We start from the raw sequence: 26,024 nt of genomic DNA on the forward strand, positions 1-26,024 counted from the left end.
AAGTGAAACATAACAAAACAAAACTTGTGGCAATAGACTCCTTATGGCTGACTGTTCAAGGCTGCACTGCGACAGTTAGGATTGTGGACTTGAGGAATCTCAGAATTAGAAAGACCTTAGAGATGCTTAGTCCAGAGCTCAGCAAACTACAGCCCTTGCAACAAATTTCACCTTGTGCCTTTTTTTTTGTAAATAAAGTTTTATTGGAACACAACCATTCCCTTATACGATGTCTGTGGGTGCTTTCCTGCTGCAATAGCAGAGTTGAGTAGCTGCACTGGAGACCCTGTGCTCTGTGAAGTCTTAAATATTTGCCCTCTAACCCTTTGTAGAAATTGTTTGTTGACCTTTGATCTAGGTCATCCCTCTTATTTTACATGGGAGGGCACAAAGGCCCAGAAAGAGGGAGGGGCTTGCTTAAAGCACAGCCAGTGTCAGCAGCCTGGGGATTTGATTCTGCCGCATGACTCTTTTTTGTGATCACCTGTTTCTGCAGTCTGGAGCAGGGTCTGAGTTTGAATCCCAGCTTTAGTTGACCAGGTGTATGACCTTGGACAAGCTACACAAACTCATTAGGACTCCACTTTTTCCTGTGAGACCTGGGGATAATGCTTTCTATTTCTTGAGATAATGTGCATAGTAGGTGGTTGTGATAATTAAAGGGGTTAGTAATGCATAGGCTGGGGCATTTTTTTATGGCTCATAAAAAAATTCAACCTCAAACAGCTCCTATTATTAGATTGATGTCCTCTGTGATTGTATATGCATTACTCTTATCCTTCCTACTCTACATTTCATAAGGGAAAGGGCTGTTCCTTGGTTCTCTGACTTTTTAGGCCCTAGATCTCATTGAGAAGCTGCTGCAAGCTGTGGACACACTGCTTTACTCCACACTTTTCCTGAATTCCTTACAGGGTTCTTCCTCGGTGCCAAGTTCCCATCGGGGCCCCTTGATTAATTGATACTCACCCTTCTACCACTTATTTTTGTTTGCCGGGTCTCTCTCCTGGTGCTAACTGTATCTCAGTGTGACCTCTTTCAGTCCTGGGCAACAGAGCCAATGCAGCGTTCCCCCATTCATCACGGAAGGGAACCTGCACTGAATAAAGTGAATGGGCGCCGGCCCTTCTTGTCCTCCCGGAGTTTGCGGTCTAAGATAAATAATGGGGATGTGCATCTGAGGATGCACGGAGAATCGTGTCTGACACTGAACAGAGATACGAGTTAAATAAGGAAACAAATAAAATGTGTGATGTGGGTCTCAAATTTCTCCATCTTTCCTCTTCTTCCTCTCTTGTGGCCCTCTGAACCAAACCATCCAACCCTTTTGGAGGATTTTCACTTGTGGTAGCCCCCAAGTTCAGAAAGGTCTACAGGAAGCAGTGGAAACCTTTTTCCTTAGGGGCTTCTAAAAATTGTATCTGGATAAAATGTTAGAGCCCAGCTTTGGAGAGGACAGACTAGGCCCCTGGGGAGTGAGGCAAGGAAGTGAATCAGTGGGTGACTTCTGCTCTCTGGCAGAGATGAAAGGGTGGGGCCCTGGACGGGGTGGGGCATACTCGGAAAATTGTGTGTACATCACTCTGGGGCCTCCGTGGGCATGGCAGAGGAGGGCAGAGTGTGAGAAAGGCAGTTTTCCTTGCCCATCTCCTTCGGGTATGAAGAATGCTGGGACAGGAAATGCCCAGCGTTTCTCAGCTGTTTACTGGATGCCAAAACAGCAGATTTGGAAGGTTGCCTTTGCAGTCCTGAAAAGATGAAGGAGAGGGAGGAGGAGCCTTAGTTTTTCTGCCTCTTGTGAGACTGTCCTTGGGGGGTGGAGTTTGAGGGAGATTTTGTGGAAACTTCTGCACAGGAGCAGTTTTGTATAGTGGCAGTTAGCTGCACGCTAGGGATCACAGGTTCCTGGAGGGGCTTCCAGGTATTTCCCCTGCCTTTTGGAGAGCTGTCCATTGAGAGGTAGGCACCGCCCCCTTCCCCTGGCCCTATGTTAAATAAATATGACTGACTGAGGGCCATGATGCATCGGGCATTGCGCTAAGCTCGTTCACAGGCAATAGCTCATTCAGTCCTCCAAACAACACGTCTGTGGAAGACATCGTCGGCTCCGGGTACAGGTGAGGCAACTGAGGATAAGATGAATGAACATGCCCAAGATTACCCAGAGATGGGATTAGGGCAGAGGCGGTTTGACTCAAAATCCATACTTTTCACCGCCCCCCCTCCCCGATTACCCAAATCTGGCTATAGGCTGACCTTGCAGCCAAACAAAACTGTGGGAATTTCTGGGCAAACCCCAGCGAGCTGGGGATGTGGGTGGATTCAGGGAGGCGGAAGTTGCCCTGGGCCGTGTGCTGCTGCCCAGTGCAAACCAGGGCCCTTCTCTGGGGTGGGGTCCAAGGGTTCTATCTCCCCTCCTAGCTGCTGCCGGGAAACTCAAGTGCGCTCAAGGCCGTGTGTCAGGCTGGGATCTCAAGTTTTCCGAGAAAAAGAGTGGAAGACTTGATTTGATAATTGTCTTTAAGGAGTACAAAAGTTATTGACCCCATGATGATAACCAACTGTTGAGAGAGAGAGAGAGAGAGAGAGAATCCAGACTCCAAAGACAGCCTGAGAGATGCCAGTCAGACCAAAGGAAGTAGCTCATTAAAACTTCAGACCAAATTTTAGTTTCTGGCACTTCCTAGCTTTGTGACCTCAGGCAGGTTAATTCATTTATTTAAACTTCCATCTGTTTGTTTATCTGTAAATGGGTATTTTAATAATATTTATCCCATTGAGTTACTGTCAGGTTTCAACAAGGCTTTGGCACCCAGGAAGCTCTCAATAAATATGTCATTGTTGGTACTTTGTATACTCATAAAAATATACAACAGATGTCTCAGAGTCTAGAGTATTAAGGTACAGATTTTCCTAGTTGGCTGCTCAGTGAATCGTCCAACCTTTTACTTGCCAATTGATATAATGGATTCCGTTTTTTTTCTCATGTAAAAATAGTCCTAAAAAAAACCCATTGGCTGGAAAAATAACATTGATACAAATAACAACAGCTAACATTTGTTGAGAACTTTCTGTGGGCTTGGCTTGCATCGTGGGCTTTACATACACTATCTCATTTTAATACAAGAATCCTAGGTAGGCAGAAGTAATATATCTGGTCTTTGAGACACAATTTCTGAAATTGCCTCTACCACACCCAGAGCGCTCAGACTTGCTGGAAATATTTCTTCATGCAGAGAACTCCTGGAAGGATTAGAGACAAAGCCAGTGTGGGTGCCGATGGACCCGGGGCCTGGGGTGTGGCGGGCAGTGGGCCCTGTGAGCTCTCTGTGCGCAGGGGAAGGGAGACAGCTTAGTCCAGCAGGCAGGCGGCGCGCTGTCAGCCCATAACTCTCCGTCACTGTACAATTAGTGTCTACAGGGACTTTCCTCGGGAATCAGACCAAAGAGGCTCACAGACTATAAACCATCACACCAGAGGCCGACCATTCATGCCCTAGAAAGACAGGGAAGGAAAGGGGTCGCACAAAAACCTCCACCTGGCCCCAATATCACAGAGAGGCCCAGATCCACGAGAAAGGGAAGAAGGAGCGACAAGGGCAGAGAACAGACTCCAGTGAATATACATCTATTTTCAATCAAATTCCAGGGGCTGAGTGGAGAAGTCAGAAGGAAAAAAGTATTTAGTCTGGAGGGTTTTTTTCTCAAGTCAGGCTGGGGAACTTGTCCCTGAAGCAGCTCTAGGTGTGAGAGTTCAGTCCTTTGTTGTCACCTGAGAACTTCAGAATGTTCCTTTGCTCCGTCTGGGGGATGGCCCGCTCTATGACTTCTTGGTGCTGCTCTCTTGCGAGCCGAGGAATGGAAAAGAAAGAAATGTGCAGCCGTTGAGCAGGCCGAGGTCTGGCCCACATGGCCAGAGATGCCCAAGTCTCCCTGGGCACGAGCCACCCAGAGGGGGCCTTACAATTCAGATTCCGGGGGCCCCAGCCACAGCAGGTCTGGAGTGAGCTCCAGGGGTTTATACTTTTCACCAGTCACCCAAATGATTCCACTGCAGAAGGCTGGCAGACCACATTTTGGGAAACATTATTTTAGCCCATCACCCCCATTTTGCAGATCATCAAATGGAGGCCCAGAAAGCACAAATGACTTGGCTGCGTGTCTCACAGAGAGGGTTCTTGTAGGGTCTAGGCCTCAAACCCAGGTTTCTCTGACCTGTCTGTTAGTCTTGCCTCGGCTGGACCCATTAAAAATGACTTTGGCTTCCACTGGCTCTTCCTTGTTCCTTGCCAGGGACCCTCCTGTTTGTCACAGCTCAAACCAGGATCACTTCCTCAGGGAAAGACGGTCTCGCTCTTCCCCACCTCGGTTTAGGTGAGGTGCCTTTCTTCTCCGCTCTCAGAAAACCGCACCCCTCTCCCTCACAGCATTCACCCTGGTTTGGGGTTCCAGAGCCTCCGTGTGCCCCCCTCCCTGGGCTTCAGGCACAGTGAGAGCAGGGGTTTCTTTTTGCCCATCCGAGGGCCTAACACAGTGTGTGATAGATAAATCATAGGCGTTCAATAAATATTTATTAAATACTAAGTGAATGAATGAGTGAATGAGTGAAAGAATGAATGAAAAGGGCAGGTTGATTGCAATCTTAACTGAAAGTCAAAATAAAGCAAGATCTGTGAAACTGTTGTCTTTCAACGAGCTTTCTTTTTTGTGATTTTTTTTTGGTCTTTTTGGCTGAGCCTACTTGATCCCATCTGCCCATCTACGCCTGAAACCACAGCTTCCTGTGGGCAAAATTGTGCAGGAGGAGGTTTGCTTCCTTACATTTTCTGTTTGTCTCTTTGTCTCTTCTCACTACCATTTCTTTAATCTTCCTATTACTGCAGCACCTTTTATGTTGGGGATCTGTTCTCCTCTCTGTAAGTCTCTGTTCCTTTCAACTCTAACCTATGCCCACGGTCCCAATGCTCTCACGTTGCCTCCAGCCACCGCGAATCCTGACCTTGTCTAACCTCCTGTTCCTGGTCAAAGTCACACCAGTCCAATGTCCTGTTTCTTGAGGGCCTGGTGTTAGGGCAGCTCTTCAAAGGGATGGCTTCCTGCCAACGGTGGATCATTACCTAATCGGTTGCCCCTCCCCTTCCCCTTTAATTTGAACTAAGCTCATCACTTTTTTAGCCAAAGGTGTGTGCTCCAATGAGCTGGTGAAACCTTTGATGTTAGGGACCACCCTCCATGGAGCCCCAGCAGCCCTGATGATGGGGGAGGAACCTACTGATCAGCAACTGTCTCCTGAGCCCGCTGTTAGGGCCTGAGGGACGTGCAAAGATGAATAAAAACTGATGTTTCCTCTTATGGTATTTATGGAGGTGCCATGTACTCATATTTAATCGCAGTATGGGAATTAAGTAATACTCCTAGAGACCTTGTTGCTTGCCAAACAAATGATGGCAGCCACAAATGCTATGAGTTTCAATTAGGTTCTGTGTATAATGCACTTTGTGTTGGGCCTGACACCCAGAAGGCCCACTCGGCCATGTTAATTCTTCTTCCCTCTAGTGGAGGGGGAGATTTTTCAGGGCCAGAGTAGGTGAGCTGGTCTCCACAGAGGAGGGGTGCTCTCTTTGTGGTTCTGGGGAGCATATTCAACTTGTGAAGAAACTTTTTCGACTTCATAAGAGTACCCACTTGCATTCAGAACTGGTTTCTGTTTGAAAACAATTACTCTCTTTGCATTCAAGTGGGTCCCCTAGGATCCAGCTGACCCCCACTCCCCTGCCTGCTGTGTGCACGCAGGAGAGGCACATTCAGGGTCAGAGCTGGAGGGGACCTCAGAAACTGTGTAGCCTTGCCCCCATTTCACAGACAGGAAACTGAGGCCAGACAAGTGAGGTGACCGTGGTCACCCAGAGCCAGAACCAGGACCGAAGCCCCTAATGTCCAGCTCAATACTTTCAAAAATAAATATACTTAATATAATAATATATTTTTTACTTTATTTAATCACTAGGCAAATGAAAAATTGCTTTTTAAAATAATTACCAAAGTAAATTGTGCTTTTGGTAAAACTATGGAAAAGTATAGAAAACAAAAAGGAAATTGCCCTTTATTCTATTTTCCTGAGAGGACATCACTGCAAACATTTTGGCAAATGTTTTCTAGATCTTACACACACATGTGTGTGCACACACACACACATACATGTGCATCTTGTTCAGACCCCTCCCTCAGTACCCACGCTGTCCCTTCAGTCACCCACCTCGCAGACCCAGACTAGGACTTTCCTGTGTTCCGTGGGGGGACCCTAACCCAAAGAGAGCCAGTGGGAGCTCAGGGACCCCTCTGCCGTGAGACTTGAAGACGAGAGAGGTAGGACCTGGAGCAAGGTCTCCAGCCACCGTGCGACCACGGTGAGGGCACCAGTATGGGTGTGGAGCTGTGCAGAGCTGCAGGGTGTTGTCCGTCCTTCCCACGCACTCGCACAGGGCTTACTCCCGAGAGCATAACACCCAAGCCTCAGGGTAGCTGGTGCCCGTTACCAGTGGGTCCAGGTCTTAGTATAGAAGGCCTTTGAGCAAGTTGCTTAGTCTCCCTGGGCCCAGCCTCCTCATCTGTAAAGTGGGATACTGCTTGAGAGATTTCAGTGAGGGTAAGGTACTACTAGTCCCACCAATACCAGCAACAACAGTTAAATTTACAGCTGCTTTATTGATTGTTTGTTGTGGTCAGGGCTGTTGCCAAGCGGTTTAATACACCATTTCATTCAGTCTCCGCACCCACAGGGCGCGGGAGGGACCCGCTATGACGGTTTGTGTGAAGGTGAAGGAGTGAAACGCAGGGCCTGACTCCAGCTGCCCCGACTCCTGTCACAGTCATTGTGCTAATGGATCCCTCCTGCCTCTTTGAATGTTTGGTAGGGGGACCTTGGTGCTTTCCAGGTGCTCCTGGCTGGGAGCCACCTTGCTCTCTGCAGGGTACAGGACACCGGTTCCAAACTAGGGAGTGGGAAGTCCCCTCCCGGCTGGGCTGTCACCCAGAGGCCTGGACACTGGCCAGAGCCCTCTCTGGCTGCAGTGCCCCCTTCCTGGCTGTGCCCCAGTGTTCCCTAGGTAACCGCAGGGGATGCAGCACAGATTTATGGCGCTGCTGCTCCGGAGCAAGTACCTGACAGGTTCTGTCCGAGACGGATGGCGTCTGGCTCCCAGATGACTCATCGGGAGGGGCGCAGACACCTGTGGGTGGCACAGAAGGAAGAGCCCTCCTCCTCCTCAGCTCCTACAGGCGGAGAGACTGAGAGTAATTCCTCCCTCACACAGACTGTTCAGAAGGCAGATATTCGAGGCTCCCATTTTATGGACAGGGGCACTGAGGCCCTATTTCATCTACTCCTTCATTTATGGCTCAAACATTTGCTGAGCTTTCTGCCAGGCTGTGCTGGGTTGAGAGGAAAATCCAAAGGTGGGGGAAACACAGACTCTGCCGTCAACAGTGCTACTGATTGCGCAGGGGGCCCAGTCGTGCAACAGGGGGCTGTCGCCAGGGCGGGATTTCAAGTGCGGGGCAGCCCCAGGAGTGAGCATGCCAGTCGTTGGTGTCAAATGGCTTCAACTTCACTTTATTCTTTCCGCATCTACTAGGTGCTGAGGACGGCCGGGATGAACAAGAAATCCCTTAAGGAGCTTTTAGAAAGGTGTTGGATTTTTCTCAAGGTTGACTTTAAGGAAGCTGAATGATACAGAATTGAAATTACATTTTATAGCTAGTTCACTAATTCACGTTGGTATTTAGCAAGTCTTTCTTTTTAAAGACATGACAGCTCTCAGGGCCACGTGCTTATAAGGATTCTTGGTTCTGGAAAACTAGCTCCACTCAGTGGAAGCAGAACCAGAAACTTATTCTGCTGATTGAATATAACAAGCAACTCAAAACCTCTGCTGGACTTCAGCAGCAGCTGGACGCATGGGTCTGAGACACTTGGGCCAATGCCTCACGTACCACATCTCGTCTTTGGCCCCTGCCCCCCAATGGAATGAAACCCTTTTCTCCTCTGACCCACATGATGAGATGCAAGACCACAAAAGTCCTAATTTTTACACTTCTCGAGTGTAAGCAGCCACAAAAAAAGCTGGCTCCTTTACACCAGTCTTGTCCTAAAACTCCCATGGAAGGGATCGGGGAAATCTGAGGGTCAGCAGCTTACACCTGGACCAATCAGCTGTCACTACGTAATGGTTCTATTACCGCCTCAGCTTGGGTGGGTGACTAGCACTGGATCGTAAACCTTGGCCGGGGAGAATGGTCGCATCCTTCTGGGGTGACTTCTGTGGTGTCCCTACAGACAAGGAGGGGGCCATCCTCTAAGGATTCTCTAAGTCCTCTTTTTTTCTAAAAAGAGGTGCCTCACAGGGTTCACTACAGAGCACAGAAGGATCCAAAACGGGATGGAGGAGAGCCTGAGGGTGCCTGAAAAATCACTTAACATTTAAAGATTAGTTTAATGAGCCAGCAGGAGCACAATGCTTGGATGGATTGGCCACACGCCTTATTTTTTTCCTCCTAAATTATAAATGCTCTGAGGTCCTGGGCTTTTTCATTGCTGTTTGCTCATCTCTTAGTGCTTGTCACAGCCCCTTACACCTAATAGACAGTCAATAAACGTTGTTGAAATTTTGACCTAGAGAGCATCCTAATGGGAGGTTTTGTACACTGGGTCTGCAGGCCTTCATAAAGGGGACTGGAAGCATTTTTGACATAAAGAAATACATCACAGCCTCCTTCCCCAGGTGACAGCTTTGATGACAGCACTCGTTTGAGAGTGGAGGTCTTGAAACGCATGCTAATAACTTATTTCACTTCCCAGTCCCATTATGTGCACGTGACGTGTGTGAGAGCAGCACTCACGTGGAATCTGGGACGCACACTGAGCATCTCACGGCATCACACCAGGACCCATTTCTGCTGGGCTCTTGTCGGTGATCTGGGACCAGTTTCAGCCAGTTATAGGGTGTAATATTCGCTCTCTCTCAGCCCATAAATTCATGTTTCTGGTTACGATTCTCTGATTGGAGAGCCCACACCAGACAACTTAAGCAAAAGGAACTTATTGGTTTATGAGGTCTGTCCAGAAGGTATCCAGCCATATTCTGTGAAAAACAGAGGTGTTTACTGAAGAGGATACAAGATACAAGAAACACTGTACACAGGACAATGACGCCTCAGTCCCCTTCAAAGTAGGCACCTTGGTTGGCTCAAATAAACTCATAAAATTTTTCTACAGATTTGGAAGTTTCTTATGTTGACATGTTGCATTCTGAAATGCCTAATGTAGTAGAGCCCAAATCAGTGGGATTTTACTTTACATGAGGAAAACAGAGACAATCATAATAAATTTAGAATAAAATAAACACTTACTTCCAGGATATATAACCACATAGAAACTTCATTTCTTTAATGTGAACTTTTCTCCTTTCTTTCCTTTGATTCAAACTGGCCTCATCCAGCACACTGGCTCACCTGCCTCCTTCTCCCTTGCAAGTCTGTTCCTTTAATCATCAAGCCCTCAGGACAACGAGGTTCTGATCAGCATCAAACAATCTCAGGAACAAAGCCTTGGACCCCAGAGACATAGTCCTCAAACTAGCGATAACATCTAGACTTCAGTTGTGTCTCAGCTCCAGACCCAGAAGAGTGGTGACGCCAGGGAAGCAACACCATGGCTGACACCAGGACCAGAGGCACTGACCCCTACTCCCCACTCCAGTGCTGACCAATCAGTAGAGAACATGACTCTGACCACAACCCTAACTCCCCTAGTCACCATGATTAATGACTTTCCCCTGGAAGTAATCAAGGAGTCAGATCTTTTTTGAGTGCTGGCTCACCTGTCTGGACATGGGCAACTTCTTGAAAAACTTTCTTTGCTACAAAAAAAAGGTACCTTGGGACCTCACACAGTTCTCCCAATTGTCATCAGCTACTCCATCATATTTTCCTGAATCTCATTGATGATCTGAAATCTCTTCTCTTTCAAAGGCGATTTTAGTTTTGGGAAAGGGCAGAAGTTGCAGGACACCAAACCTGGGCTGTAGTGGGGCTGAGTCCCTGGTGATTTGATGTTTCACCAAAAAAATTCTGCAGGAGACGCGATGCATGAGCGGGCATGTGTTGTGATGACACTGCCAATCACCAGTTGCCCACAGTGGTGGCCCCTAAATCATATGAATAATTTCTGCAGAGTAATGTTCAAGCTAAATGCAAAATCTGATGCAGATTTGTTGCTCTACTCATCAGTCATTTTGAACGTGAAGGCCACACAGTACACATGTTTACTCAATGGGTATCTACCGACCATACTGACTAGTACAGTGAAGTCGACATTGTTCACGCATGTGCGCTCCTGTCCACTCTCCTTGGCTGCCAGGCTACATCGATGTTGCACAAATCATTCTTGTTATATTAATGATGGCTGGATTTTTTCCAGACACACCTCATATAGCAGAGAATGCCTGGCTTCAGGGGGAGCTTGAAACAGGACTCAGTGCAACTGCTATACAGTTCTCTATTTTTTATTTTGCTTCTTTGGTAAGGGCTCCATTTTTAATCGGGATGTCCCTTCACGCTCCCCCAAATTATTGCCAACACTTCTTGGGGCTACATCCTTCTACGTTCATATCCAATAGGAGAGGTGAAGGTCATCTCTATGCTAGCTTTAGAAAAATCCCTGGACTTGAGTCTCATTGGCCCTGTGTGGATTATGGGATCGACTCGGAACCAGCCACTGTGGCTGGGGGTCCGGGGTGGATGAGACACACTGCTCTGTTCAGCTGAACCATAGGGTAGTGACTGCCGTGCAGTTTAAAAGTTGAGTGTGAGGTGGGCAGCTCCTCCAAACAAAATTGGGGTATGAAGTCACAAGAGGTGGAGATATTGGATCAGAGTAAAATCAACAACAAAGTTCACCCACACACACTTTTGGCAGGGATTTGGGGAGACCTTGTGATCTAAGTAGCTCATTTCATAAGCTGCACAGCTGACGCCCAGCGAAGGTAAAGAGTTTGCCCCTGGACACACAGCAAATTGAGAGCAGGGCCAAGGACGCACTCTTTCCTGTTTGGAGCTCTGTGCGCTGAAGCACCTTCCCTCTAAGGACCCATCTCTACAGCCTGGGTCATCGTCTCCTACCGTGGGTTTCGTTTCCATGAGGGATTGTGGGGGTAGGGCTGCCCAGTACAGCTGTGCGGGTTCCAGGCCGCACAACTCCAGGGCGTTCCATTTGATTGAAATCCATGTGAATGGCACCTTCTAGACCTGTGCAGAGCACGGCCTGTGTGGGTAAGAACAGGAGCCCTGCCCAGGAGGACGGACCTGGAGTTGGTTCTTCAGCAGGGATGGCAACTGCTTGTCACATGTAGTGACACTTCTCCCTCCAGTGCCCGTGACAGGCATTGCCTGTCAGTTATGCTACTCTTTCCAGCTAAGCTCAGACTTAATCTCAGAATTTCTCTCAACCTTCTAGGTTGCTCCCAGTTTTCAACTGTAGCTGGCACTGGAACCAAAATCTATTTGCTTTCCTGCACTAAAGTGAGTAGAGCTCAGATCTGCCTTCAGAATGATTCCCTCCCAAACCTCTAATTAGCTTCTCATCATTGATACTAGCATCAGATAGTGAGAAGTCCCACGCAAAACAGTCAATACAGCCATGGTAACATCATATTAATAGAATATTTTAAGGATTAAATGAGATAATACAAGTAAAATTCTTAAACAGTGGCTGACATCTTGCAAATGGTCAATAATTAGTAATTTTATAATAAAATATTAAAAAGTCACCTTGTTAGAACCTACAAATAAATGTTTGATGTACTAACAATCTCTAATGTCTGTCCATTTCTTTAGGTCAGAACATAAACCAAAGGTGAAATTTTTAGGTATTACTGAGAATTAGATATATATCAGAGTTTTAGTTTACACACACACACACACACACACACACACACACACACGCCCCTTCTGGAAATCAGGTGTGATCTGGTGGCTTTTAAGGTCCAGGGGTGATCATTCTCTCTGTCCCGTGCCTCACGGCTATCCCTTGAGTTGGTCTCTCTTCCCCCTCTCTCTCCCTCCCCCTACCCTGGCTGTCTGTGTCTGCAGGAAACCAGTGAACTCGTGGGGTTGTGGTGGTGGCTGGTGCCAGGGGAGGAAATCCTTCAGTGCTTTTCACTGGCAATGCAGAAGCAGCCACACACATTGGGCAGGACCACAGCCACTAGCACAGCTGGTTTCTGTAAGTGGAACCAGGCAGAGCCAGTGGAGACCCCCCAGAGCAGCCGTGCCCAGGACCCGCCTACCTGCGGTTTGCCAGCCTGGCCAGGCAGCGGGAGGAGGAAGGACAGGGGGGGCGGTGTGTTATTAGCTAGATGGCACTGGAATAGGAGCTGTGCCAGACTCTGGCAGGAACATTTCTTTTCAGGCACCAGTGCTCTTTGTCCTTATCTTGCTACCGGGCCTTTCATAAGTAAACAAAGAAGAGGTGTTCAAACTCCTTAAATGTCTGCTTAGATCAGAGTGACAGGGAATGTCCCAGCAGTATCAGACTTTGAAGACTCTTCATTTTATAGGTGAAGGCAATGGGAGTCTGGAAGCAAAATCTTGACTCAAATGTTCACCAACAGGCACCAGGCCTGGGCTCTTTTGAAGACTCATATGGGTCAGTTCTGTGGAGCACTTGACCTTGAAGAGAGGTGAGCAAGGATTTCAGGCACTTTGCAAGTCCATTGGATGAGACATTTTAGGGGGCAGAGAAATTGCTAAAAACATCCCTCTGCTTACATATCTACCTGCTTCATCCATGGGTGGGGCCAGTTCAAGACACAAAGACAAGTCAGCCAGTGGGAGAGGCAGAGGAGTCCAGGGAAACAGCCCCTGGGGTCCAGAAAGCACCCCTTCTGTCCCAGCCACACCACCTCCTTGTGTGAGTTTGGGTCACTCCCTCAATTTCCTGAGCCTTGATTTCCTCTTCAGCCCCATGGAGGTAAAGCCATTGCCAATTTCCCTCAAAGAGTTGCTGGAGAGAAAACAAAAAGAAAGGTGGGCAATTTCCAGATGGTCTCATGTTTTGTGAGGAGTTATTTTGGATCTGGTCAGAGCTCGGCTGCTTGGAGCTCTTTCATTACAGAAGGGAATTCTCAGATCCCAACGCGCCGGGCACTGAGTGAGGCACTGCCACCTGCCATCTCCTTGAACATGTGCAGTGACCCTGCATCTTTCTAGTTTGGTGACTTAGAGAACTAAGATGCTTTTGCTGCCCAGTGCTGGGCAGTACTCCCTGTCCTTAAGGATTTTGTTGAGGAGCTGTGAGATTTGAGATTCCAGTGGAGTGAGGCTGATAGGTGCGTTACCTTGAGATGATCATATCAGGAAACAAGAATGGATTTGACAGAGGACCTAATGTGATCTTCAACTTGCCTTTGGTTTCACATTATATTAAGTTTCTAAACCCTGTGAAATGGGGGACTCGTATGGCCCCACCCTTCTCTGCCCTTCCATACCCACGTTCAGTGACTAGTAAATTGTCAGATTTGCCCTCTTTCCTGAGCTCATACCTTTTATCTGAATCAGGGGGGACACCTGAGAATTCCAGGGACACATCTGATCACTTAAAATGGGTTGGTGCCACTAAGCTGTGGGGAACTGATACAAGAGCTAGGAATTACGACAGGCATTCTGTGGAAGCATGTGGCTGACCCTATGATACCTATAAAGGTCACAGTTCAGTGACCGGCATGAACCAAGCCTCTTCAAAGGATAGCTATTATTTTTATTTGCCATGAGGAATCCATTTCAAAATTCAGCATTGACAACTCAAGCTTTGTGACGAGTGCAAGTGACTCCTACTCTACAGTCATGGTAGAAGCCTAGAAGAGAGTCTCCCACCACCACTGGAACCTGGAATCTCTCTGCCACTGAGCAGTCTAGAGTCCGTACCCACTGCTGCTTCCCTGACACCACTCTGCCCTTGTCTCACACGGAGTCAGACCTGCCCTCTGGCTGGAGATCGGAGGCTGCACGGCTGCGGGAGGGTGTTGTGAAAACTCTCGGCGATGAATCATGGATGCTTTGCCTGAGAGCTAAAGCACAGTCAATTTATTTAGTGCCTTTCCGCCTCCAAATTACCCAGCTCCTCCGCAATCTCCAGCTTGGGAACATTAACTCAAGTTTGCCAAGGCCTCCTCTTGTTGTATAAGCCACCTTCTTACCTGGTTTCCCCTCCCACCTCAACGAGTTTGCTGACGTGGAATGTATTTCCCGCTGAGGTGCCAGTCCCTGGGGGTGCCGGGTCTTCATGAATATAATTAAAGGCGGCAGAAGTTAAGCTGGGAAATTGTTGCTTGAGCGATTTTCGAGCCACATTTGTACTTAACACTGTGTAGTTTCATTTATTTACTTTTTTTGTCAGAAAAGTCATATTGGAGTTTATTGATTAAATGAGCCTGTGCAAGCGAAAGCACAGTGTGAACCATAAAGCCACGCACAGCGCTGAGGAGCACTCGGGATTAGTATCACTGGGATCACACGTGCAGCAGGGAGCAACACTGAGATGATATTTGCACTTATTTGTTTTTCTTCAGAAGAAGGATCCAGAAGACAGTCTGGGACTCGCTGAGTGCGGCCTCCTTCTCAGAAGGTGGGTGGTGAAGGGTGTTCTGGACTCACTGAGGGTGGGGACAGGAGAACAGGAGCAGAATGCGCTGCTACAGGGTCCAAGGAGAATGAGTCCAAAGAGGCCTTCTTAACCTGGGAGTTACTGAAGGTGACTGTGGCAGAAAGTATTTTCCCAAGACGGCTGTGTAAATACACCTCCCATTCCACAGGCTTGTTTTACCATGTGACAATGACAGTCCTCCACTGAGAAGACAGGGGGTTCTCTTTCCTCCTCCTGAAATGGGGTGGATCTTAGTAACTGTGTTGACCAACAGGATGTGGTGGAAGTGATGCCACCTGACTTCCAAGGTTAGATCACAGAAGGCAATCCAGCTTCCACCTGGCTCCTGGAAGCTGCTGTGTTGTAAGGAAGCACACGCCAGGGAGAGGCCGTGCGTGGGAAGTGTTTCAGTTGACCGTGCCAGCCTACAGCCCTCAGAGGAACGCAATCTCCAGCCTTTGAGTTTTCTAGCTGAGGCCCCCAAAAACTGAGGAGCAGAGATAAGCCATTCCTACTGTGCCCTGACTGAATTCTTGACCCGTAGAAACCATGAGAGGTAATACTGGACTACTATTGTTTTCAGCCACCAAGTTTTGAGATGATTCATTGTATAGCAGTAGATGACCAGTTTAATAGATGGTGATTTAGAACAGGAGGAGCAGGGCAAGCATCCTACCCCTTGAAGGTCCTTGGGCTGGTATTTCAAGGAGGATGGAGGTTCTGAAATTGCAGGGGAGTAGAGGTCAAAAACATCTGATGGTGCTTGGCCTGGGAGAGAGCAGGAGATGCAACAAAGCCTAGAGCTTCCTGGGTGGGGTGCACCTTTGTGGGAGAGGCATAAAGATGACTTAGTCTCTGCTGTTGGGTTTTGAACTTAGTCCCCAAGGAAAATGACTTTTCTTGATTTTCATGGTAGGAGATGTTTCCACAACTCTGGGTGCTGGAGGCTCACAGCAAACCCCAGCCCCTTACGACTTCTGGGGGGTTCTGTGCCAAGGCCTATTTACATTCCATTGCCTGTTTCTCTTGGATATTGTAAGAGATGAAGCTCCCTAAAACCTATGGGCAATCAAGTACGAGACTCAAGATATAAGATCTCTGGCCACAAAACAAGAGAGGAGTTTATGCTAGTAGATGTTTTGGGTTGCAAGCAACAAACAACTACTCTAGATGAGTTAAGCCAAAATGAAATTATTGGAAATATCTGGATACCTCTCAAAACCCTGGGAAAGCTAGAGATTAAGGGCCATCACTTGACAGAACCAGTTCAATAAAGGCCTAGTAGTCACAGCCCTTGGAAACTGGGTGTGGCTATTTCTCCACCATGGAGGTTCCCTCCATGTCTCTACTTTGTTGTGTCATTAGCTACTATTTCCAAGTCCAGAAACAAATGCATCAATTGGTAGAGCCTTGGTCATATGCCACCACATATGCCTTGGGCATGGCTGCAAGGGGAGCTGGGAAATTAAGGATATAGAGTTTCATCTTTGTACAATGGGGGATTTCCCCAAATAGGAAGAGGTTTCAGGTACTAGGAAAGAGAAAAAATGGCAAATGTCTACTACTGGGTTGTTCTGGACTTGTTCCTATGTGTGTACATCAGTGTGCCAATGTGTGTTTGTAGTGGAGAGGAAGCATAGACCCTGGGGAAACTTCCAGAATGAATATTACATTTAGAAAATAGGGCATGCTAGTCATTCCTTGCTTATTCTCTGCACCATTCTTGCCCTTCCATGGCCTGCTTTACATCACAGAGCCTGGGCCCCTGCAAACCACAGATTTCAGGCCTCCTTTGTAGGTCCAGCCAATGGGAAGAATTGATAGGAAGTTGAAAAGTCAGAGGAGGTGAGAAAGCATGCTCTTCTTTCGCTCTCTCTGTCTCTCTCTCCCTCCCTCCCTCCTTCCCTCATTCATGTGATCTTTGGGAGTGACAGCATCTGTGATAATTCCATCTTCAGCCACTTAGCTTGGTACCAGCCTGGGACAGCCCTGCCTGTTGGTCCTGGTACTGACTAGGTGGTCCCTTCTCAGTAGTGCCATCACACTCTCTGGCACCCCCAACGGTGAAGTCACAAGTGCACACCTGCCCTTAGATAATAGCACACTGTCATCTCTGTCCCAGCCCTCAGAGAAGTAGCTGCTTTCTGCTCTTTCTTAGTCTCTGGCTTACTTCACTTTTCCCTTTTTGTTCTTTTAGCATTTCCAATCTTTTGTAACTAGTTCCCTGGATTAAATGCCCTGATTTGAAATACTAATGTGCTTCCTTTTCCCTGACTGGACTCTGATACACATGATAATTTGGCGAGAACAATATGCCTTGCATTTTTAACATATTTCCCAATCAAAGAGGTTTAATGTTTGAAATGCTCCAATTTCTTCCTTTTTCAATCTAGTAAACTCAATGCATTATTCAAAACTTTGTTCAGGCATTAATTCTCCTGATGTTGCCTCTGCACTCTGCCCTTCCAAGCCCCAGGGTACCAAATATAGTACCACACACTCACAGGTAGGTATATGACAGCAGCAGTGTTTATAGTGACAGTCATGAAGATCAGCAGTGTGTATTTGCAAGAGAAAGCTTCGGTAGCTTTTCTTAGGCAGGTGTGCTGATCTCCGAGTCTAGAACTTGAGTCCATATTTCACAGTAGCTGGCTGTGCAACCTTGGACAAGTCAGTTGACTTTTCTGGACCATAATTTCCTCTCCTGAAATATGAGTGAGTTCAATCAGGAGGGTGATTTCCAAAGGTTTTTTTAAAGTTGTGAGTAACATTATGCAGAAGCCTAATATGGAAACCAGAGATAGATGCTCTGGGTGAATCGAGGGGCGGGCATTCTAGAGTTCTATGGACTCCAGTGCTCCCCTGGTCATGACCCTGAGTGACACCTTCACCACATCCCTAGGGCTCCATGGAGCAGTTATGACTCTGCGCTATGTTGCATCTTCTGTATATTTCAGCTTTACATATACAGGAACAACCAGTTGAGCCAATTAAATATGATGACCAGGCACTGCTCAAATGATAGCCTGCACACAGCCATATTTCAGCCAACAGATTTAAAAACTTAGGTGCAAATCTTCTCTAAAGCCATGTCAAATAAGTCGTGTCTTTTGGGCAACTGGATAACCACACCATATTCACTGGCAGATGCAAATGGAATCCTATGGAGAAATTTGAGTAAACATAGCCCAAGTCTTTTCACCATAAACCTGATAAGGTCATTATACTAGCTTTGAGTGCTGAGGCTTAGTCACCCCATAAAAATATCCCCTCTTGAAATTAACCATATCTGTGTTGATTCACCTTTTCCAGTTCTGTATGTAGTCTGATTAATTGTCTCTACTGAGCTGAGGTGGGTGTTCTCCCTTAACACAACTTGATATGACAGGAAATCATCTTTGTAGCTGGTTGCAGAAGAGCCAGTTGCTTGTTTGGGTAAAGTTCAAGTGCACTGAATTTTGCTTTCCTTAAGGAGGGAAGAAATGGGGGAACATGGGTCAAAATAGGAGGTGAGAGTCCCTTCAAATGAGGCAGGGCCTTGCCTGGGGTTGTTATTAAGGAGGAGAAACTTTGACCATGAGAATGAACACATGTTTGCCATCCACTCAGCTTTTCATCATTATTGACATCATCTTTGCAGCTGGTATCATTATATTCAAAGGCACTGAGCATTTATTATGTGCCAGGCATAATGCTCATCACATCTAATACTCACAACCATCCTACTCTTATTTTTCACAGAGGAAAAAATCCTGAGGTTCAGAGAAATTCCATTACTCACTTTTTTCTGCATTTATCAGCTAGCAAGTAACTGAACTGGGAGTCAAAGCCACATCTGCTTAATTACAAGACCATGCTCACAACTACAGCACCCTACTGCTGCCCCGCTTCCAGGACTGCCCGTGCAAGGGTGGGCTCCCCATTCCTGTTGCTCTTGTTAGCGTGATGATGCCAGCCTGTCATGCCATCATCAGCCTGTCCTCTCACTTGTGGACAATTCCAGGCCTGTGAGGTTCCTATGGTGGAGCTCCTGGTGACTCATCCTCTGCTTGAAGCAGCTTCAAGTGTTTGCCTTCTTTTCGTGTCTGGAATTGCTGGACACGATAGAGCTGTCACCTGGCTTGGGAGGCCCATTGAATCAAGACTGAAACAGATTAGCATGGGAAACCTGCCAACTCATCCTCCACACCCCCTGCAGCAGACTAATTTCTTTGCTGGTGAGACCTCCTCACTAGCAATGATCTTGCCTCTGCCCTGGGATGTTTTCCAGGAGACTGATATGTCTCTCTGCAATGGCTGCAGAAAGTCAATTAATGAGATAAAAGGCTGCAATGAAGAAGGAGGTCGAAGGGAGATGAGCACAGAGAGCCAGCCATGTAGCCGATGATTAGAGACAAGAGCCAGTCGTTTAAGCCAGACTTTGGGTTCCATGGGAAGGGATGCCTTGGGGAAAGGGTAGAGGAGACCACACTGGCTCCTAAGCTTTGAAGTCATCACCTTCTGCACAGGCACTGAAAGAACCCTGGGCCCTGGTTTCAAGTCCGGAGTGATACTGACCTATGGTGCTTTCTTTGGAGCAAGTCTTTCCCTTCGCTGGGTTATAAAGCGTGGAGGGTAAGAGTGCAGGCCCTGTAGGTTGGGCTGCTTAGATTTTAAATCTAGTCTTCACAACTTCCAACTGATTCCGAGCAAATTATTTTATCTCCCTAAGACTTAGTTTCCTCAAAAGTAGAATGGGCTAACAGTAGTATGCATCTCATAGGGCTGCCACAAAGATTAAGGAAAATAATACCCCTAGGGTACCAGGAACTGGCAATGGTAAGCATTCTTTCTAACTTATGATGTTTTTGACTGCAAGTAACTGAACCTCCAGCTCACAGTGACTTATAAAAGAAAATGTAATAGCTCAGGTAATCAGAAGCTCAAAGAGAGGATGTATTCAAAGTTGGTTAAATTAATTACTCAGTGATCTCATCAAGAACCAGGCTCTTGCCATGTTTGTTTTGTGATCCTGAGAGTTGGCTCCACTTTTAGGCCAGGATCAATGTGGCGGCCTCATTCCCAGATACCATATCTGGATGCATCAGTGTCTTGGGGAAGAAGGATGTATCTCCACAGACTACTTCAAGTAGAGAAACTTTTTTTTTGTATTCCACCACCAAACCTGCTTATATCTTATTAGCCAGAACTGGGTCAAATGCCTATTCTCACTAATTATAGTCAAATTTTGGTTCTCAACCAAGCTGTTCACAGAAAAAAAATGTCTCAGTTGTCTAACAAGACTTCGGGTCTCCATTCTCTACTCGACAACCCTTTCATGCTGATACAAGTCATGCATTTCCCAGGCAGCAAACAAAGGAGCTTCGGTTTCTGCACAAATTGCTTCTTGAACAGTTTTCTGGAATGCACTAAGTTTGAGAACCAAGGTTACACTGTACTTGTAAGAAGCACCTGACCTATGGAACTCATCCTGGATGTGAAGGGCAGAGTCATCTTCCCCTGAGGGTACATGGAAGGAGGTTGGGTGCCCAAAGAAAACTGAAGTTCTGTTGGGAAAGGGAGGGAGTTAAGAATTCTGGCTAGGCATCTAACAGAAATCTCTACCATCATTAAAATTCACTATTGTTATTTTTATTATTGCTGGTTTTTAAATTAGCTTCTGCTTTGGACTACTTGCTCTCCCGGTCTATTTCCGGTTCTGAGATTCATAAGCCTGATTTTACTTAGTATTCTCAGTGTGTATGGGGTTAAGTTTTGTCCCTAAATCTACTGATGAGAGGGCAACTGAAATGTACCATTTTTATTTCCTTCTCAGAAATACCTCAAGCCAAGCTACTAAGAACCAGCTTTGGCTGATATCAAGATGCCAGCATCTGCCACTCAGTACAGTGAGTTGGGTAACTGAGCTGAGGATATAGTTGATTATACACCAAAGCATCTGCCTTTTTCTACTTCAGGAAACTACCTGAGAATTCCCCCTCTACCAAAGCTGGCAAGTCCTCCTCAAATAGTGTTCTGAATTGAAGAACAGTAGGTTTGAGCATGTTAGCTCATTGAGATACCTCCCTTGTGTTTTGTGGTCACAGATTGTGCACTTTTTTTAAAAAAGAAGGACCAATGTGGATGGTTTGGTGAAAAAACATTGTAATTTGAAGAAACAACTCAAAACATAATGATATGCCATTTGGGGGTTGGGAAAATATTCCTTAGGATCATGGAACAACCAATTTTTTTAAGCTCCCCCATCCTGAAATGTAGCTTAGTTCCAAATGTAGAATTGAATTGACATTTTTCTTTTTAATTTATTCTTGGCTTTTGGCCACTATGAAGGCTGTTTGTTGAGCAGATGGCATAGACCACGGTCTCCTTGCTGTTGCAAGTGGTTGGTTGAATCAACCATCAGCGACCCCTTGGTGGCTGATCAACTGGCCAGAGCCAAACAGAAAGTGATGTGTTTGGTTCTGAGAGTAGAAACAATATCTCATAGTTTAGAAAACATTTTTCCTCCAAGGGTCAGGTCAGACCCTGCTCTCTGATGTCATAAACTCCCAGGCAAATGGCAGAAGTGCAGCACCATGGGAGTGCTCTCAATGATTGGGAAGTCTCTAGAATCTGGCGGAGTGAATTATGGGTCATTGAATAAGACATTCATTTCCCCCTTCTTAGAAATTAATCCCCTTTGCTTCATCAGAGAATCATGAGCCCTTAGAGCTAGAAGTGACTTTGGAGGTTATGTGTGTGAATGTTTTTGCAGCAAATTCCACGGGGTGGGTCTAATTTGTGTCTGCTGCTGGGACTCTGACGCAAAGATTCTGTTTGTATGAAGTCCCCATAGGCCTTCTAGGAGAACCAGTGAGGGAATGTGCTGGAGTTGACTGTTTGCTCTAGGCTAAAATTCTTGAACCAAAATGGGAACAGGGGCTGCCCCTTAACTCTTGAATTGGACTGACTCTAAGTTAGAGTCCAGTCCTTGGATGGCCTATGAAAGAAGGGGGATAATTTTGGATGCTACACTTTTTGCATCTTGCCCTCTATTCCAGCCCCAAATCAACCTCTCCCAAGTGCCTAAAAGAGAGTGAAAGGTAAGAAATTCTATGTATGAGTCAAATGCAAGATATACTATCAGGCTGTAAGACACTAAAAACACAAGGAAACTCTGGAGCATCTGATAGGTTGGCTATCCCTAACACAAGAGATAGCCAACCTATCAGATGCACAGTTCAAAGCACTGGTGATCAGGATGCTCACAGAGTTCGGTCTTATGATTCTTGGACTGGTGGAGGCATGACAAGAGCTAGGTCAGAATGGGAGAGGAAAGAAGGGGCCAGACCAATTTCTGAGCTAGACAGCCTGTGACTGTCAGAACCATGTTACCAAGATTTGGCACAAGGGGAGCTGTAAATATGTTGGCTTAGAGAGCCTGGAATAGGAATTGAACAAGAGAACATCAGCGGCCACTAAGCAGGTGGTTATATAAACTGAGCTCATCTGTCAATCTCCCTTTGATGACCTTATATCTAGGAAGATTGGTTGACCTTCATTTATTCTAGCCACAGTGTCCTGACATTGCCAATTTGGAGAGCTCCTCAACATTCTCTCTCAGTCCCTCTTTCTAGCTAGTTAGAGTTGGGTTCTGTTGATTGTAATTAAATTACCCTAACTGTTATAGGGTCCCTTTATGGATGAGCTAATTGCAAAATAGGCACCCAAGGAGTAAGTTTGACCATTTAGAGGACTTGAGCCCTGAAGCTACCAGTTCATCACTGTCCTGCTTGAACACTGCCAAGCACAGCTGTATGCTCAGGCTATTGGGCAGTGGTAACGTATCAGTAGTGAATGCTTGATGCTTCGCTGCAGGTTGCAGACACAGATGGTTAGCTGTCATGATACTTATCCTTGTCAAAAATCATTGCTCTCTTTCTTGTCTCAGTATGACCTGTGCCAGCAGAGAGAGGGCTCTGGGAGTCAGCATAGCTGGCAACCAGGAAAGCTTAGGCTCTCGCTAGCCATGTGACCATGAGGAAGTCATTCTACCCCTCCACAGTCAGTTTCCTCACCTATAAAAGAGTAAATAACACACAGCAACCCAATATATAATATTAAGAACACCAGAATTGCAGAGACTTCTGGCCAAGATGGAGGCATAGGTGGACACACTGTGACTCCTCGCACAACCAAGATAGGGACAAAAACAATTTAGAAACAGAATAACAACCAGAACTGACACAAAACTGATCTGAATGGAAGTTGGACAACCAAGAAATTAAAATAGACACGTTCATCCAGACCAGTAGGAGAGGCAGAGTCGGGCAGCTGGGCGAGGGTCATAGTGCGGAGAGCAGAGAGTGTTGGGACTGGGTGCATAAGGCATCTGGGGCGCGCAAGACCACAGTGGGCGGACCCTGGGTGCGCAAGCGGTAGCTGGCAGACCCCGGCAGAGGGGTGGCAACCAGCAGACCCAGTGAGGTGGTGATTGTGAAGCGAGACACTGTGTGAAACCTGGGATCCCAGCTCTGGGAAACAGAGCCTCAGGGCACTGACTGAAAATACCTGTGGGGGGTGAGGCACAGGGAGAGACTCCCAGCCTCACAGGAGAGGTCCTTGGAAAGTCCCACGGGATGTATAAGACCACCCACATTGGAAGTGGCACCAGAGGGGACCAGTTCATTCGAGGGAAGTGCAGAAGGGACGGAGGTCCGACAGAGAGCCGAGCAAGTACCATTTCCCTCTTGGACCCCGCCCCCACATACAACATCACAACCCAGTGACTGGGGTGCCCTGCCCTGGTGCACACCTAAGGCTCCTCCCCTCATATGTAACAGGTGCGACCAGACCAAAGGAAAAAAAAAAGATGACTCAAACAGAATTAAAAGCCCCAGATCCAGTACTTTTAAGTGACCAAGAGATAGCCAACCTATCAGATGCACAGTTCAAAGCACTGGTGATCAGGATGCTCACAGAGTTGGTTGATTTTGGTTGCAAATTAGATGAACAAATGAAGGCTACAATAAGTGAAATGAAGGAAAATGCACAGGGAACCAATAGTGATGAAATGAAAGCTGGGTCTCACATCAATGGAGTAGACCAGAAGGAAGAAAGAAACATACACCCAGAAAAGAGTGAAGAAATAAGAATTCAAAAAAATGAGGAGAGGCTTAGGAACCTCCAGGGCATCTTTAAACGATCCCACATCCGAATTATAGGGGTACCAGAAGGAGAAGAGGAAGACCAACAAGTGGAAAACTTATTTGAACAAATAATAAAGGAGAACTTCCCCATTCTGGTAAAGAAAATGGACTTCCAGGAAGTCCAGGAAGCTCAGAGAGTCCCAAAGAAGTTGGACCCAAGAAGGAACACACCAAGGAACATCATAATTACATTAGCCAAGGTAAAAATGAAGGAGAGAATCCTAGAAGCAGCAAGAGATAAGGAGACAGTAACCTACAAAGGAGTTCCCATCAGACTGTCAGCTGATTTCTCAAAAGAGACCTTGCAGGCAAGAAGGGGCTGGAAAAAAGTATTCTAAGTCATGAAAGGCAAGGACCTACATCCAAGATTGCTCTATACAGCAAATGGATTGCTCTTCCATTCTTTCATTTAGAATGGAAGAGCAGATAAAGTGCTTCTCAGATAAGGTCAAGTTAAAGGAGTTCATCATCACCAAGCCCTTATTATATGAAATGTTAAAGGGACTTATCTAAGAAAAAGAAGATAAAAAACATGTATAGTAAAATGATAGCAAACTCACAATTATTAACAACCACACCTAAAACAAAACAAAAAGAAACTAAGCAAACAACTAGAACAGGAACAGAACCACAGAAATGGAGGTCACATGGAGGGTTAGCAACAGGGGAGTGGGAGGAGGAGAGAGAGGGAAAAGGTACGGAGAATAAGTAGCATAGATGGTAGGTAGAAAATAGGGGGAGGGCAAGAATAGTATGGGAAATGTAGAAGCTAAAGAATTTATGACACATGGACATAAACTAAAGGGGGGGATTTGGGTGGGAGAGGGTGTGCAGGGTGGAGGGGAGTGAAGGGGGGGAATGGGACAACTGTAATAGCATAATCAATAAAATATATTAAAAAAAGAATGCCAGAATTGCTGTGGTTGCTGAACAAATACTGGTGGGCCAGGTGGTGGCGGCAGCTGGAAGTCTGCCTACTCAGTCTTCCCTGTTGCCTCCTCTTTTGGTTCATGAGGGACTTTTGAGAAACCCTGGAGGTCTGAGGAACACAGTTTGATAGCTACATGGCTAGATGATCTTTAAGGGACTCTCTCATCTATAATCCAATGAATTTCTTTTGTGAAACAGTCACATTCTCCTTTTCTCCAGCCCTTCCCCAACCATAACCCTCATCACTCCATACACACATTCCTTCCCAATGCATACAAGGAAGAAGAAAATGGGCTATTTTTTTTGCATCTAGCACTTGCTGGTTGAACCTGAAGATGAGCAGGATCACTGACAAGATGCTAAGGAGTCATTACTAATTTCAGTAGCACCACGTCCTGCAGAAGGGAAGCTTGAGCTCTCTCTAGGCCACCTATTGTCACTGGTCAAGCCTTTCATGACTCCATGGTCCTGAAGCTGAATTATAGAAGCACAAGAAGTTCTGAAGGCCCCAAGTCCCTTGCATTCGTGTTTGGACATCCTAAGGAGGAAATGCTTCTCTGAGAGCATCCTGAGCCTTTCAAATGAATTTATAATAGTGGTACTTAAAGGTGTACAAGAGATGTGAGCATTTTTATTCATCCATACTCCTTTCCCAAAGGATTTTCTCTCCCCTCTAACAAACCCTTTAAATCCTTGTTAAAGAGGCACTGAAGGATGCATGTTGGTGCTAGGTGACTCCTCCCTGTGTCTGCCAGCTCTCACTGATTGGTCCAGGAGTGGCCACTTCATGGAAGAGTGACCAATCCATTCCTCTCTACTGGGACACAGAGCTCCTGTTATTTACATGCTGATGGACATGGAGACAAGTGAGAATATGGCTCTGGGACAGCTGCCATGCTGGGCCATGAGCAATAGAGGGGAATCAGTGTAGCAAGAGGAGGACATGGCAGAGACACAAAAAGAAGGTAGAGAGCAGAAAACACAAATGGGGAGGGAGAGAGAGAGAGTGAGCACTTTCTGATATTGTTCTTATTCCACAAGGCCTTTTAATGGTCCTACATTTAGCTTTCTTTAGAGTCCCTTGGATTCTTCCATCAAACCTCAATGTTTTTACTTGAGCTAGCCAAAATAGGCTCTGTTTCTGGCAACCAGACAATCCTTAATTAAGACAAAAGACTTAATGAAACACGTTGTGCTACCATCTACTT

General features: G+C 46.5%; 1 protein-coding gene across 2 annotated transcripts in view; it reads right to left on the bottom strand.

Annotated features, from left to right (window-relative positions):
- Positions 1-26,024, bottom strand: part of ADRA1B (adrenoceptor alpha 1B) — an 82,516-nt gene that overhangs the window by 45,023 nt on the left and 11,469 nt on the right. Inside the window, exon 2 of one of the 2 annotated variants that reach the window (XM_045827952.1) lies at positions 7,162-7,272. The exons of the other annotated variant lie outside the window; for it this stretch is intronic. The gene's annotated coding sequence lies outside the window, so the exon portion shown is untranslated. The remainder of the gene's footprint in view (positions 1-7,161; positions 7,273-26,024) is intronic. 2 annotated transcript variants of the gene reach the window in all.

Source organism: Phyllostomus hastatus, unplaced genomic scaffold (genome assembly GCF_019186645.2).
Source record: "Phyllostomus hastatus isolate PE091 unplaced genomic scaffold, TTU_PhHast_1.1 phas_contig_150, whole genome shotgun sequence".
Taxonomy (NCBI): Eukaryota; Metazoa; Chordata; class Mammalia; order Chiroptera; family Phyllostomidae; genus Phyllostomus; species Phyllostomus hastatus.